At 38.6% G+C, this 16,737-nt stretch overlaps 1 pseudogene; it reads right to left on the bottom strand.

Annotated features, from left to right (window-relative positions):
- Window positions 1-3,847: 3,847 nt before the first annotated feature.
- LOC143383848 (calmodulin pseudogene) lies at window positions 3,848-4,447 on the bottom strand (annotated as a pseudogene).
- Between the last annotated feature and the right edge of the window lie 12,290 nt (window positions 4,448-16,737).

The following is a 16,737-nucleotide window of genomic DNA, read 5'->3' as shown; positions in this document are numbered from 1 at the left end:
TACATTTATTGATTTCCACATATTGAACCAACCTTGAATCCCTGGGATGAAACCCACTTGATTGGGCTGCATGATCTTTCTGATGTTTTTGTATTCAATTTGCCAGAATTTTGTTGAGAATTTTTGCTTCTATTCATTAGAAATATTGGTCTGAAGTTTTCTTTTTTTGATCTGTCTTTGTCTGGTTTTGAAATCAGAGTGATATTGGCCTCAATGAATGAGTTTGGAAGTGCTGCCTCTTTTTTTTTTTTTTTTTCATTTCTTGAAATAATTTGGAGAGTATTGGTGTTAGTTCTTCTTTAAAGATCTTGTAGAAGTTGGTTGTGTTTCTGTCCCATCCTGGGCTTTTCTTGGTTGGTAGACTTTTGATGGCATCTGCTATTACATAACTTGAAATTGATCTGTTTAACTTGTGTATATCATTCTGATTCAATTTGGGCAAATTATATGACTCTAGAACTAATTTGTCAATGCCTTCAATATTTTCTATTTTATTGGAGTACAGGTTTTCTAATTAATTTCGAATTATCTTCTATATTTCTGTAGTGTCTGTTGTGATATTTTCTTTTTCATCACATATGTTAGTGAATTGAGTTTTCTTTCTCCTTCTCCTTGGCAGCATGGCTAAGGATCTGTCAATTTTACTTATTGGTTTTTGTTTTTTTTTACAAAGAACCAACTTTTTGCTCTGTAAATTTTTTCAATTGTTTCTTTTGTTTTGATTTCATTGCTTTCAGCTCTGATTTTAATTATTTTCTGTCTTCTGCTGCTTTTGATTTTGATTTGTTCTTGTCTTTCTAGGACTTTGAGATGTAGTATTAAGTCATTTATTTGTTGACTCTTCTTTTAAGGAATGAACTCCATGCAATGAACTTTCCTCTTAGATCTGCTTTCATAGTGTCCCAGAGATTTCAGTAGGTTTTATCTGTGTTCTTTTTTATCTTTTCCTTGATGTCATCTCTAACCCATTGTTCATTCAGTAGAATATTATTTAGTCTCCAGGAATTGGAGTGGATTTTATTTCTTCTTTTATCATTGGTTTCTAATTTCATTCCAGTATGGTCTGATAGGATGCAAGATAGTATCTCTACTTTTATATATTTGCTAAGAGTTGCTTTGTGGCATAGTATATGGTCTATTTTAGAGAAGGATCCATGTGATGCTGAGAAGAAAGTATATTCTCTTGTTGGAGATTCAAATATTCTATATATGTCAGTTAAGTCTAAGTTATTGATTGTATTACTGAGTTCTATAGTTTCTTTGTTCAGCTTTTGTTTGGAAGATCTATCTAGTGATGAAAGAAGTGTGTTAAAGTCACCCAAATTATTGTGTTATTGTCTATGATCCTGAACTTGAGAAGGGTTTGTTTGATGAACATAGCTGTTTCATTGTTTGGGACACATATATTTATAATTGTTAAGTATTGTTGGTGTATGGTTCCCTTGAGCAGTATGTAGTGTCCATTTTTATGCTTTCTGATTGACTGTAGTTTGAAGTCTACTTTATTTGATATGAGGATGGAAACCCCTGCTTGCTTCCACAGACCATGTGAGTGGTATGATTTTTTCCCAACCCTTCACCTTCAGTCTGTGTGTCTTTTTTCTATGGGATGAGTCTCTTGGAGGCAGCATATTGGTTCTTTTTTCTTTTCTTTTCTTTCTTTCTTTTTTTTTTTGTTGTTGTTTTTAATCCAATCTGTTACTCTATGTCTTTTGATAGGTGAGTTTAGGCCATTAATATTCAGGGTTATTATTGAGACATAATTTGTATTCCCAGCCATTTTTATTTATTTTTGGTATTTAACTTAATGACTTGGTTTTTAACCTAATTTAATGTAATGACTTTGTTTCTCTTCTGGTTAAACTTTCCTTTAGTGTAATAACTCCTTCTGCAGATTTTTATCATTGTTTTTCATTTTGGCATTTTGGAATACTTTGCTGAGGATGTTCTGTAGTGCAGGATTTCTAGTTGTAAATTCTTTTAACTTTTGTTTACCATGGAAAGTTTTTATTTCATCATCAAATCTAAAACTTAGTTCTGCTGGATATAAGATTCTCAGTTGGCATTCATTTTCTTTCAGAGCTTGATGTATGTTATTCCATGATCTCCTGGATTTGAGGGTCTGGGTTAAAAAATCTCCTGAGATATGAACTAGTCTCCCCCTATATGTGATCTGATTCCTCTCTCTTGTGGCTTTTAAGATTCTATCCTTATTCTGTATGCTAGGCATTTTCTTATAATGTGACTTGGTGTAGATCTGTTGTAATTTTGAACATTTGGTGTCTTGTAAGTCTCTTGTATTTGGTTTTCCAATTTGTTCTTCATGCTTGGAAAATTTTCTGATATTATCTCTTTGAAGAGATTGTGCATTTCTTTGGTATAAAACTCTGTGCTTTTCTCTATCACAATAACTCTTAGATTTTAGCTTTTGATTCTGTCCCATAATTCTTGGGTGTTCTGTTCATGGTTTCTAAACTTCTTCACTGTATGATCAACTGTATTTTCCAGTTTATAAATTTTGTCTTCATTATCTGACGTTCTTTCTTTCTAGCGATCTAGTCTGTTGGTTATGACTTCTATTGAGTTTTTTATTTGATTTATTGTATCCTTCATTTCAAGGATTTCTGTTGTTTTTTTTTTTTCAGGGTCTCTCTCCCTCCCTTAAAGTAATATTTTGCTATCTGTATTTGCTCTCTTATCTCATTGTTGGAGTGATCAATTTTTGCTTGTATTTGCTTATTTAGGTCATTCTTTAATTCACAGGTCATTTTAATTATGAACCTTCTTTTAAACCATGATGCAAAGAAAAGACCACTGACTCCAATTGAAATCAAATTAAACTAAGCTTGTAATTCTGACTGGCTAGGCTATCTCTCCCGAAACCCATGGGAACAGAAGACAGAACCACAGCTCTCTAGGAGCACAGATTTATGGTACAGAAATTTACCAAAAAGAGGGGTGTCTTGAGAACTTACAGATAATAGAATTTTGACAAGTATAGCACAAATATTGGTTAATGGTCTGAGTGGCTCAGCACTTAGGGAGTAAATTTAGATCCCAACATCAGTATTTATGAGGTGCCATTACAGCTTCAGAGAGGGTTGTTATCTGGCCAGAGAAAGCCAGAATTTTGAGATACCACTGAGGTTTTGGAGAGAGTTTTTATCTGGTCAGGGAAAGCAAGGCATGGGTGAGTTCAAGACATGGGCAGGCATTCCAAGCAAGTTTAAAACATCAAAATATGGCCAGGCTAAATATAAATCCTAATACTTCACAGAAAACAGAAATGAATCCTTTATAACTTGTGACAAGATGGCTCCTGATCTTTTTTTTTTTTTTTGGGGGGGGGTAAATTGTAATTTTTTTATTGGAAAACAAATATACAACTTGGAATGGATTTGAGGCAAATTGTGCCATAAGCAGATTTTCTTTAAGTGGCTAAACAAAGTTTAAAAAGCAAGTAACAATAAAAGAAAATGTTTCTGGTACAAGACCAGCAGTACAAAAAAATAGTGTACGAGAATACACCCGTTTTGCAATAGTGCAACTTTTAAGTACATATTGTTGACTGTCCATAGTCCACGCAGAGTTACAACTCCACACTTCAACAACATGCTGACAAGTCCTAAAGAAAACTACTTTTAAAAAAGGCATAATCCAGATGTTCCCTCATTTGACCAACTCCATCCAAAGTTTGGATGTGCAGAAGGGCTTAGATATATCCAGAGTAAGCCACATGCAACATGTTACTTGATCAATTTTCTAAAATAAGGTATCAGGACAATGACAGTAAGATAAGGGAAGAAAACATGGAGGAATGAAGTCCTAATTACTATACATGTATATTTTTTTGACAGTAGGGGGAAACCTTTTACAGATAAGTTACAAACAAAGAAAAGGCAAATAAACAATTTTGTACAAGAAATTTAACACATTCTGTACAATGTCTTCACTTTGCTGTCATCATTTGTACAAACTCTTCATAGTTTACTTGACCATCACCATCAATATCTGCTTCCCTGATCATTTCATCAACCTCTTCATCTGTTAACTTCTCTCCAAGGTTTGTCATCACATGGCGAAGTTCTGCTGCACTAATATAGCCATTGCCATCCTTATCAAACACACGGAATGCTTTTCTAATTTCTTCTTCGCTGTCTGTGTCTTTCATTTTTCTTGCCATCATTGTCAGAAATTCAGGGAAGTCAATTGTGCCATTACCATCAGCATCTAATTCATCAATCATGTCCTGTAACTCTGCTTCTGTGGGATTCTGCCCGAGAGACCTCATTACAGTTCCCAATTCCTTTATTGTTATAGTTCCATCACCATCCTTGTGAAATAGTGAAAAAGCTTCTTTGAATTCTGCAATCTGCTCTTCAGTCAGTTGGTCAGCCATGCTGCAAGCGCTACTGGTTTCCGAGACACGACCACACAACCACTCGGCTCACTCGATCCACTCGGACTCGGCTCCTGATCTTAAGAGGGAATTAGGGTGGGTTTATCACCTTCTAACTCCTTCTCTGACAATATCATCGACTTCACTGTCCATAGGTTCTGTTATTATATAATATTATATTATTTGTCAGGGGCATTTTCCTCCTTTTTTAATGTTGTCTATGTGGATTTGAGATATTACAATTTCTTTCCTATATTCTTGTAGTGCCCGTACAGACTGTCTGTATCTCACCTTGATGTTGGGCTTCTAGACCCTGCTAGTTTCCCTCAGTGGATGTTACTGCATCCTGGATCTGGGAACAGCATAAATTGGAGTGGGTAGATCTTGACCACTGGGGTTGATTGACCTCCCATAGTAGTGTGCTGGTCAGAAGGGGTGGTCTTGTGCCAAAGGCTAGGCTCTGGCAGTCTCTGCCCTACTGAGGATGGGTGGACCAGGCATGCTGTGTGCCTGGGCCTTGCAGAGGCCAGTGTGGGTGGATCTCGGCCACTGGGCTTGACCTCCTGTTGTAGTCTGCTGGTTGAAAGGGGTGGTCTTTGATGCCTTGATCCTTAAAAAGGGAAAATCTTAGACAAGGTTAATTCAAAAAAAGTTGATTTAAGAAACAAACAAATAATTTGCAAATCAGGTAGCCCTCAATATCAGAACAGATTCTAAAATTGTGTGCAATAACATAATAGGTAGCATTTATAAGTACATAGACACAAAATTTTCTGCAATGATGGGAATAAGCTATCTCTGTCCACTTTGCCCCTAGAGTGAACCTGAGGCCACTGACACTGAGTTATATAGGCAGACCTCGATTTTTATTTTTATTTTTATTTTGTTCAGGGTCTGGCTCCATTGCCAGCACTGGATGCTCACCCCAGCCACCTGAGGTGGCAGTGTTATAGTTTTGTGCCACCACAGCCATGTTTTCATTGTATTTAAATGTTGTTTTTCCTTTTTTGAGATTATATTGAGCATAGTCACACCACAATAATGTCAGGACTCTCCAAATGCTGGTTTTTTGTACATTTCCAATGTTTGACCCCTTTGGAAATTTACAAAAATTTAAAATGCAAACAAAAAATGCAAAATTTCCTTTCTAAAGTACTTTGAAGAAATAAAAAAGTAGGGCCCTTCAGTGTTGCAAATGCATCAATGAATCAAGTTGGACCACTTATCATACATGCAAAAATTAATTCAAAATTGGGGGGGGAGCTAGAAACATGTATAAACCCTGCTGCAAGAAAACTTGGGGGAACATTTTATGACATTGACTTACAGGGTGGAGAATCAAATTCAATCCCAAACAAAGAACCCAAGAGGAGAAGCAGGCAGATCTACAGATCTGTGGTGCTCTGTGCCTCCTCTTCAGTGACTGATGGAACAAATGGCAGGTGAATGAATATGGTACAGATGTTGCGGAGGAAGCTGCAGACCAGCCAGACCCAGGTGGCACCCAGGGGCTTCAGTGCCCAGCACAGCAGGACACACGCCCTTTTCAGGTGTGCCTGTGGACACATGCAGCAAGATGGCTGCATTCTGAGCTGGACCACTCTCAGTACCCTGAAGGTGATGCAGTCTAAGGGCACAGGTTCCTAACCACAGCTGAGCAGATGGTTCTCTGGAAAATCCTTAACATGCCTGGATGTGTCAGACCCGCTGACAATCTGTAATTCCTGGTACAGCAGAGATGCTTAAAGAAAGACACGCACACACACACATCCAGTAGAAATGAGCACCATCTTTACTTTTTTCTCTCCTTCTTTTATAAAATTGTTAATTAAAACAAGGGGAAAGAAAAACATCCTTTTGGCAGCTTAATCCTTACAAGCATGGATAAACATTCTCAGGAAAATTTTGTTTATGGTCACAGTGCTCCGTATTTCTTATCAATTAACTGTAGTTAGTTATTCCCAGGCAAACACACACACACACACACACACACACACACACACACACACACATATATATATATATATATAAATTTTATTTTACACTTCGCAGAATATTCTTTTATCTTCTTAAGACAGCAACAAGGACATGGTTCAAAGAGTTCATACTTTCTCACAGAACTCCTTGTTTTGCTAAGCACAGTAAAACTTAACACTGAGCACACATGGATGTTTAGGAGCATGCTTCTAAATGACGTGATCTTGGAGTGAGGAAAGATTATTTAGAAAAGATATGGAAAGCACAACTAGACAAGAAAATTTGTAGGGTGCTGGGCTGCACTCAGTGGCAGAGGCCTGCCTAGCATGGGTGAGGCCCTGAGTTGCTTCCCCAACAACACACAAACAATTTTTTTAAATCTAATGTAAGTATACAACTTAAAATAAATCTGAATTAAGCATGAAAACAGCACTGCACTCACTTCCACGCACAGATAACTGCTATGTGTGGAGTGCCCTATCCTCCCACCCAATCCCTACCCCTGCACTCCCATCCCCCATCCCCCACTCCCATCCCCCCCAACTGCCCCCACTCCCATTCCTACCACCTAACCCCCTTCACACCCACTAGTGCACAGTGTGTGCAGACCCTGGGATCCACCCCAGCTTTGAATTTTTATTTCTGATCAGGCCTTTGTAATTTGACCACAGAAACATTTAAGAGTTCTAGTGTGACATTCCTAAGAAGAGTCAGGAAATGGGATTATGCTGTCACTGGGGACCTAGACATGTGTCATCAAGCCCTCCATGTACAGGTACTCCAAGGGAGCTGCTGGTGACAGAAGCCTTATTAAACATGACGACGTGGAGAAAACACAAAAAATGCCATTCATTGTGAATGAAGGCTTGTGACCCAGGAAAATTGGTTTCTATATGAGTGTTTTACATAGACCTCATTAAATGGATCTTTTTAGGAAGGCAAAAGGAAGGAAAAATGGCTCATCTTTGAAAATTGCATGTTTTTGCAAGCTGCTGTTCTGGCTGCGTTTGTTTTTATTTTTGTTTTTGTTTTTTTTTTTTTTTTTTTGCAGTGTGAGAAGATACTAAATTAGTTTCATCTTTGCTCCTCTGGTGAGGGTCAGGGAGGACATGCTTAGTGTGGGGTAGGGAGGAGGGGAGTCACAACAATCAGGCACTCACACCCCCACCTGCTTTCATGTTTGCAGGAGATGCCTCTCTCCCAGATTTCTGTATTCTGTAACCATGGCCTCAAGGACAGTGTGTCCAAGAGATTTGAGAAGTATGTCATCGAAGCTGTGAGCTCTGCCTGCCAGGTGACTAATCTCTTTTGAGAAAAATGCTTGGGCTCTCAGCTTCTTGCTGATGTAACCAGCTTCAGGCTCTAAGTGCCTGCCAGTACAAGGCCTGTGATGACCAGGGTACTGGGCACCCTCTCCCTGGCTTGGGCCCCATGCTGTGATCTAGTGCTCTCTACCCATTCCTTGAAATGCAACTTGGTTTCCCTGCTACAGGGGTGGCCATGCACCCTGTGCAAAACCATAGCCACAATCATGAACTTTGGTGCAGATGATCTGGCATACTGCGTCTCCAATGGCTGTTGTGATTATTGCCACTCTCTGACCTGTGACTGTGCAGTCTAGCAGGTGTAGAGTAGTTTTGTTGTAGGGACAGATAAAGCAAGGTACCAAAGTTAGCAGGAAATAGTTTTATTTGGCTGCAGTCAAGTTCAGAGGGCACAGCTTTTGCTGTAATAAATCAATCCCCTGAACCCCGAGTTTAGGTAGCTTCAGAATTTTATACCCAGCATATAAGGGGAACGGCTCAGAAGTTCACAGTCTGCAGAAGTTCACATAAAAGCAGCTTTTTTCTTTCACTGTTCTGGGCAAGTTAACTCTTTAAGGACAACACCTGAGAAGGAGAGAGCTTCTTCTCCCTTTTCTTTCCTCCCCCTGCCAGCTGTTACCATGGAGCCCGAATGGTAACTTCTCTTATCTTAGAAATGTAGACATCTCTTTGAAGCTCCAGCTCAAGGCCAGAGGCCTTGTTTACATATTTCTACAAACTTCTACCCTGGATAAGTGTTTATGAAAAACTAGTAAGGGGGTGTCCAGCACCTGGAATGCTGATTTCTTCCAGGCTAGTAGCCAAGTAAAATAGGGCAAAATGAAAATAGGAAGTTTATCTACATTGAACTCTTTTGCAGAGTCTCTTTTACTTATAGTCTTAAATTCAATTTTCATTATGATAAAGATTTCTGGAGAAGCCCAGTTAAGATTTTCCGGTGAGAAATGGGGTGCCACTACAGTTTCTCAGGTGTTGCTGATGGCTATGACCTCCTATGTTTATTGGCTCTTCCTATTTTCTATGTCTTTGTAGAAATGTCTGTTTAGATCTTTATTGGGCTGCATGTCTTTCCTTTGTTATGGATTATGAGATTTCTTTGGATAATCAGATGCCGATCTCCTGGCAGATATGTGGTCTCCCAGTCTTTTCTCCCGTTCTCTGGATGGTTTTCACTTTGTGGTTTCTTTAGAAGCACAGAAGTTTTTGATTTCTTTTTTCCCCCTGTTTTTTGTGGTAGTAGGGATTGAAACCAGAGGTGATCTGTCACTGAGCTACATCTCTAGCCCTTTTTGTTTTCTATTTTGAGACACAGTCTCACAAAGTTGCCCAGGTTGACCTAAAACTTGCAATACTCCTGCCACAGCTTCCTGAGCAGCTGAGATTACAGGTGTGCCCTACCACTCCTGGAAAGGTTTTTACTTTTGGTAAAATTCAATGTGTCTATTCTTTTTCTCTTGTTGCTAGTAATTTTGACACCAAAGAATCTTATGCTAAATCCTAGGTCATAAAGATTTACCTGTGTCTTTCTCAAAAAGGTATTTGTTTTGCTTTGTTTGGGGCACAGGGTGTTAACCTAGGGCCCTATGCTAATAAATGCTGGGTCACGGGGCAACCCCCTATGAAGGCTCTAGAGTGTTAACTTTTTTTTTCTCTTTTTTTTAATTGATTGTTCAAAACATTACAGAGCTCATGATATATCATCTTTCATACATTTGACTCGATTGGGTTATGAATTCCCATTTTTTCCCCAAATACAAATTGCAGAATCACATCAGTTATACACTCACATTTTTACATAATGGCATATTAGTGACTGTTGTGTTCTGCTACCATTTCTATCCCCTACTATCCCCCTCCCCTCCCCTCCCCTCCCATCTTCCCTCTCTACCTCCTCTGCTGTTGTTTAATTCTCTCCCTTTTTTCCCTCCTCCTTTCCCCTCACAACCTCTTATAATTTTGTGTAACACTGAAGGTCTCCTACTTTTTCCAAATGCTTTCCCTTCTCTCTCCCTTTCTCTCCCCCCCTCTCGTCTTTGTTTAATGTTAGTCTTTTCCTCATGCTCATCCTTCCTGTTCTGTTCTTAGTTGCTCTCTTTATATCAAAGAAGACATTTGGCATTTGTTTTTTAAGGATTGGCTAGCTTCGCTTAGCATAATCTGCTCTAATGCCATCCATTTCCCTGCAAAATCTATGCTTTTGTCATTTTTTAGTGCTGCATAATATTCCATTGTGTATAGATGCCACATTTTTTTTATCCATTCATCTATTGAAGGGCATCTAGGTTGGTTCCACAGTCTAGCTATTGTGAATTGTGCCGCTATAATCATTGATGTGGCAGTATCCCTATAGTACGCTCTATTAAGATCCTCAGGGAATAGTCCGAGAAGGGCGATAGCTGGGTCAAATGGTGGATCCATTCCCAGCTTTTCCAGGAATTAGAGTGTTAACTCTTAACAATAATTCCTTTTTCTATGTGTTATGAGGTAAGGGTCCAAGTACATTCTCTTGCATATGGAGATCCAGCTGTTCCAGACCATTTGAGGAAAGCACTATACTTCACCCCTTCAGTGATGTTGGAACTCTTGTTAAAAAGTCTGTTAACTGCAGCTGAGAGGATTAACCTCACATCCATCCATGTCTCTACTGCTATTTCTTTCCAGTAGGTCATAAAATCAAGAAGCATGAGTTCTCCTGATTTGTTATTCTCTTTTCACATTGTTTCTATTCTGGATCTCTTGGGATTCCATTTGAATTTTAGAATCAGTTTGTCAATTTCTACAAGGAAAGCAGCTAGGATTCTGACAGGGATGGCTTTGAATCCATAGGTCAGTTTGGGGAGAGTTAACCTCTTAACAATGTCCCATCTCATGGTCTCTGAACCTGGAATGTCTTCCCATTTATTTTGGTCTTTAATTTCTTTCAATGAGGGTATGCAGTTTTTAAATAGTGAGCTTTGCATTTCTTTTGTGAAATTTATTCCTAAGTACTTTACTCCTTTGCTATTGTAACCGATTATTTTCTCAATTCTAATTTTGAATTGTTCATCACTAGCATACAGAAATAGGGCCATACCTGTCTCTGTGTCCTGCAGCTTCCAAGACTCCTTTCTTGGCTCTAGCAGGGTGTACGTTGGAGAGTGCATCTTCTTTGAGATTTTGATATAGATGACTGTGTTATCTGCCTATGAAGACAGTACTTCCTGTCCAACCCCAACACCTTTTTTTTCCCCACCTAATTACCCTGGATAGCAATTCTGGGACTATGAAAGTGGTGAAATTGGCCATCCTTTTCTTGTTCCTGGAGTTTTGTATGATACTTGTTCTGTGTCTATTAAAATAGTTGTGTTACTTTTTTTCTATTAGTATGATGTATTAACATTTGTGTGTGTGTGTGTGTGTGTGTGTGTGTGTGTGTGTGTCTTAATGGGGATTGAATGCAGGTGTGCTTTTTCACTGAGCCACATCCCAGCCATTTTTGTTTTCATTTTGAAGCAGAGCTCACTAAATTGCTGAATCAGTCCTCCAACTTGAAATCCTCCTGCCACAGCCTCACAAGTTGCTGGAATTATGGGCATGTGCCACCACACCCAGCTTATTAACTGATTTTTGATGTTAAAATGTCCTTTTATCCCTGGGATAAATCTGCTTCATATGGTCTATAACTTTTTAAAAATTATTTTTAGTTGTAAGTGGACACAATATCTTTATTTGTTTTTTGTTTATTTGTTTTTATTTTGTTTTGTTTTAATGTGGTGCTGGGGATCCAACCCAGTGTCTCATGCATGCTAGACAAGCACCCTACCACTGAGCCACTACCCTGGTCCAATCTATGATTTTTTATGTACGGCTAGTTACTGGGATTTTTTTTGTCCTTTAATGTCAAAAAAGTATCTGTTGTTAGTTAACCCTGTGTTTTTTACTAATTACTGAAAACTTTTTTGTAAAATTGTGAAAGCAAAGAAGAAAAATGTTTCATTTCTTGGTGAAGCATCATAAGGAGGATTGGAGTGTCTGTGGTTTTGAAGGCAGTCTTTATGAGAATCACAGCCTAGGACATAAAGTACACAATGTAGTAAAGTTCTCCTCATCTTCTTTTTGGTATTTTTCATTACAAGCAAGACTAAGAGAAATGCAGATGACAGTGTTCTTGGGGTTGTCATGGTGTGTTCCTACGTATGTGTGCATCTTCAATCACTGGCATCTCACATAAGGAGCCAGGCCACATGGAAATGAAGACACTATAGGAAATATTAAGTATTTTATGCTTTATCTTTCTTTTCTTTTTGCAGCACTGGGAATAAAACCCAGGCCTCAAATAGGCTAACCTCCTAACTTTATCAGGAGGATATCCCTAGCCTCTGTTCTTTTTTTTTTTTTTTTTTAGGCACTATAAAACGACCTTAAGTCGATTCTAAAATGCTATTGGGTACTAAATTGTGTCATTAAAAAACAAATCCGGGGGGGGGGGCTGGGGTTGTGGCTCAGCAGTAGAGTGCTCATCCAGCACATGCAAGGCACTGGGTTCAAGCCTCAGCACCACATAAAAATAAATTTAAAAAATAAAGGTATTTTAAAAAATCCAGGACTGGGGATATAGCTCAGTTGTAGAGTACTTGCCTTACATGCACAAGGCCCTGTGTTCAATCCCCAGCACCACACACAAAAATAAATAAATAAATAAAATCTTTTTAACTCATTCTTTTTAATTCATTTTCTTTTAGTCTCATATCAGTGTTCTGAAGGGAGTCTCATGTCATGATTTGCAGGAATTTGGCAGCCTTGTTTCTGCTGTGATCACCAAGTCCTGGCCCAGGAACAACACAGAGGCCATGAAAAGCCTGGATGAGATTCTCAAACACCTGCTCATGGGGCCAGATGTGAAGCACTTCTTCAAGTTGTACAGTGAGTGTAGGGCTAGTTGGGGTTGCTGTCCTTCCTCAGGCAGCAGAACAGGGCAAGGTACTTGACCTGATCCTCAGCCTTCATGTGCTGAAGTTTGGTAAAAGCAGGATGGGCAGAGGTACTCAGGCAGGTGCTAAGCATCACATGTAATAAAGAGCATCCAACAGCGGAGTCACCATCTGCTGAGTGCCTGCTGGACATATGCTCCTGGGGAGACCCACTCGAAACAGCCCTCTGAAAGTCTCCAAGGCCCTTGATTTCCAGATGAGGGAATGGAAGTGCCCTTGGCAAGTTGCTTACCCAAGGTGTTGAGCCTTTTACAATCACAAAGATACAATGAACCTATACTTTTGGATGAGCTCAGTTCCCTCCTTCCAGTATTAAAGCTCAAATGTGTGCAAGCCCCAGAACAAGGTCCCCATAGGCACTGATGTTCTGCAGGATGGGAAGTACAACTGCCACAAGAGTGACAGCTGCTGAGGGGCATATAGTGATGGCAGTTTACAGTGGCTATGCCACTGGCCAAACAAGTCATCATGAGGCCAATGAACCACACCACATTATGGGCTGAATGGCTGATATCTATGAAGAATTGATTCTTAGGTGGTATTCTCTGTACACTATTTCTAGTAGAAAAATACTGGAAAATGGCTATTTTGACTTTTCTGTTACTGGTGAAGGAACAGGTTCCAAGGGCTTATGCCATTATCTTTTTTGTTGTTATTGCTAAGCCACTTCTCCCGTTTAAATCTACCTGTCATTAAATTTCCTGGTCTTTCTACCATACCCCATGGTATCTCTTCCCTAATCGTGTCTTATTAAAACATACTTGGTAGGACTGGGGTTGTGGCTCAGTGGTAGAGTGCTTGCCTGGCATGTGGGGGCCCTGGGTTCAATCCTTAGCACCACACATAAATAAATAAAGTAAAAAATCCCAATAGAAACTAAAAAATATTTTTAAAAACCAAACTTGGTGAATGCTTTAGCATGTGTAGGGTGTCATCAGCTTGGTCTACAGACTACCTTAGAAGAAGGGCTGGTGAATAGCTCCTAAAACTATACACAGAAATGCATCCATAGCATCTATCTTAAGAAATCCATGGTTGCCCTAAAGTTGAGTACCCAAACACTCCACTACATGAGAATATTAATAATTTTTATATTTTCTGCAAATGTCCTAAAAGAAGAGACAAAGGTAATTATGAGCTATTTGGCCCTAGTTTAAAGATAAGAAAGCCTGATTCTGTCATAGAAATTTTCTCTATTTACATTGGAAATGAGCAAATCCACTCAACACATTTGATCTAAAATTTAAATGTAGATTGCTCTGAGAGAAAGGGCCAGTTTTTGCCTATTTTGTGGAGTGTGGTATGTGTGTGAGATGATGATCCTCAGAACTTTAGTAAACATATAGTGATTTTTTTCCCCTATTTGTGGGCTGAAGGGGGTTAGGTCCAGCAACTGCAAAGAAAGCCCTATCACTATCTATATGACTTCTTGTAATGGATTTTAAGCCTTTTTTATTTTATTTTCTCTAAAGGTAAGTGGAACCTTGTTTTGTCACTTGTAAACATGATCTTATAACAGGACTAAGTGGACCTTCTCTGGTAGAACAGGTACAGAGGTTCACTCTTCCCTCACCTTACCCCCTCTTCATCTTGTCCCCTTCAATCTTGCAGATGCCTAAAGCCCAAAACCTACAGCCTTCACTTCTTCAGGCCCAATACACTTATTCTGAAAGTACATTCTGGAACACTGCTCTGTGCCCATTTTCAGTTAGTCATTGCTTTCAAGGGAAAAAGAAATCCAAAATCGTAGGGATCAAAGCAGATTTTCTTTCTCTTCAGAAACGAGGGAGTTGGGGGAGGCTTAAGAAGATACATTGAAAGAAAAAGGAAATGTTTTATTTAAATAAATTAAAATGGATCTATCATTGATATGAAATAAAGCTCAAACTGATTCTTGAAAACCTTAAATTCACTCCCTGAATAGAACTAAAATTACTTATATGTTACCAAAATAGCTCCACTAAAACAAAGTAGATTTGCAATTCTTAATATGAGAAAACAAAGTAGGTTAGGTTCATATAACAAACAGTACACACTCTATATAAAGTCCCAGGATATTGAAATGTGTTCTTCTTTGGTTACAAAAAAAAAAAAAAACATATCTAGATGGTGTTGGTAAGCAAAACAATGAGGTGTGCAACAAACAAAAGATATAAACAATTCAACAAGTCATTATGAGTATGAGCTCATCATGGTCAAAATCTTCAACAGTGACCAGAAAGGCAAGCCAGGGGCGTTGCAGCGGTCATGTCCAACAATGCAAAGAAAGAAAACTTCAGCAGAATGCAAAACAGCCAGCTGCAGGAGAAAGAGTGTCCACTCCTCAGCTTTGTTGCTTCAGACCCATACCCGAGTGCCAGGTACTCCAGAGTCATCTTGAAGCCAGATACACTACTCCTTTGGGTCTTCTCTTTCTACAGTACCTGTTGCCTCTCTGACTTATGGGGAGGCTCTTTAAGTAAACATATGCCAAGCATAACGCATATATATAAGGCAATAGTATAAAAGGGTCAAGAAGTAGTGCTTTGGGAAACTCCAGGAAGAGCTGCCAGACTAAATAGGTAAAAGGATTGAAAATGAAAGCCAAACTCAGACCACTACCCAATCTTTCTCAGAGAGATGAGGATGTGGCAGTTGAGGCTTGACTATGGCTCAACACAAGGCACAGACTGGGCAAGTGAGGACACCATACAGATATAAATCCCAGATTAACACTAAGTGGTCTTTTTAAAGTTCTCACTCTGCACTTTGTTTTAGTTCCAGGAAGATCTAGGGTGGCACATAAAAATGAATTGAATTATAAAAAGAGAGAAGTCTGCCTTTTATAAAGCTATTTTCGATTTTCTAAGTGCTTATGCTACTGTGGAAAGGCATGATCTCCTGGGAATTAGAACAACAGTTCATCTCATATTTCTTTTTTTTTAAAATATATACTTTTAGTTATAGGTAGATACAATACCATTTTATTTCATTTTCAGGTGGCGCTGAGGATTGAACCCAATGCCTCATGCATGCTAGGTGAGTGCTCTACCACTGAGCCACAACCCCAGCCCTCACATTTTGTTTATTCAATATGTATTTATTTTGCTCTCATTTTACTATTTCTACCCTAATAATTACTGTACAAGTAGGTCACTGTTTATTTAGGGAGTTCCAATATAAACACAAGGTATTAATTAGTAATTAGTATATTAGTGAATAAATGAATATTTTATCAGGATGAACCTTGTGCCAAGCTGGGAGTGCCAGGCGAGCAGGATATTAATGAAAACAAGGTATTAAATGATTGAAGAATGGTAAGGACAAATCGTTTTGGGTTAGGACACTTAGATGAGGTAGGACAAAGGGACTGGACACTGAGATGACAAAAACACAAATGGTCTGAAAGTAAAGAAATTTAGGCAAAAGTTTAAACTTAGTTGTGGTCCATATTCTCTGTTAAAATGTGAACTATTGCTGAAACCACTAATACTTTCTAAAGTAACCAACTTATACCTTTTGGTGCTCAACACCTCTATCTGGCTTTTCAATTTTCTTATTCTCTAAGTTGAGGTTTAAAAACATTTTCAGAGGTAGAAAATTGAATAAGAGCCCAGCTTATGATAAAACACATTAACTTGTAAAATATGGCTTTGGATGATATGAAAGTGCTAAGGATAAAAAAGTAAATGGAAAGCATTATATCAAAAATTACCTGCACTATGGTTTTACTCCAAGTTCATTTCCTCTGAACCTCATATTGACTGAACTTCTCAAATGCAAGGCACATCTTAGATGACATTGTGGTATTTAAGTAACCATCTTCCTGTTTTTTCCTTTATCCTAGCCCAGGACTTATAATATTAAATAACACTCTAATTAGAGAATGCTGTGATCAAACTTTCCTGGGATATCAAAGCATATCACAGATTGTTTATTTTACCTTAACAGCATGTCTGGATAGAACAAAATAGGGAAATACCCACGATGAAGGGAAATGGCAGACACTTAAGAATATTAATGTATGAATGTACTAAGACTGCAATCTAAACATGGGAAATGATTTGAGACCAGACACCAGTTTTTA

Source organism: Callospermophilus lateralis, chromosome 18 (assembly GCF_048772815.1).
Source record: "Callospermophilus lateralis isolate mCalLat2 chromosome 18, mCalLat2.hap1, whole genome shotgun sequence".
NCBI classification, from domain to species: domain Eukaryota; kingdom Metazoa; phylum Chordata; class Mammalia; order Rodentia; family Sciuridae; genus Callospermophilus; species Callospermophilus lateralis.
This window is presented reverse-complemented; position numbering and strand designations above follow the sequence as displayed.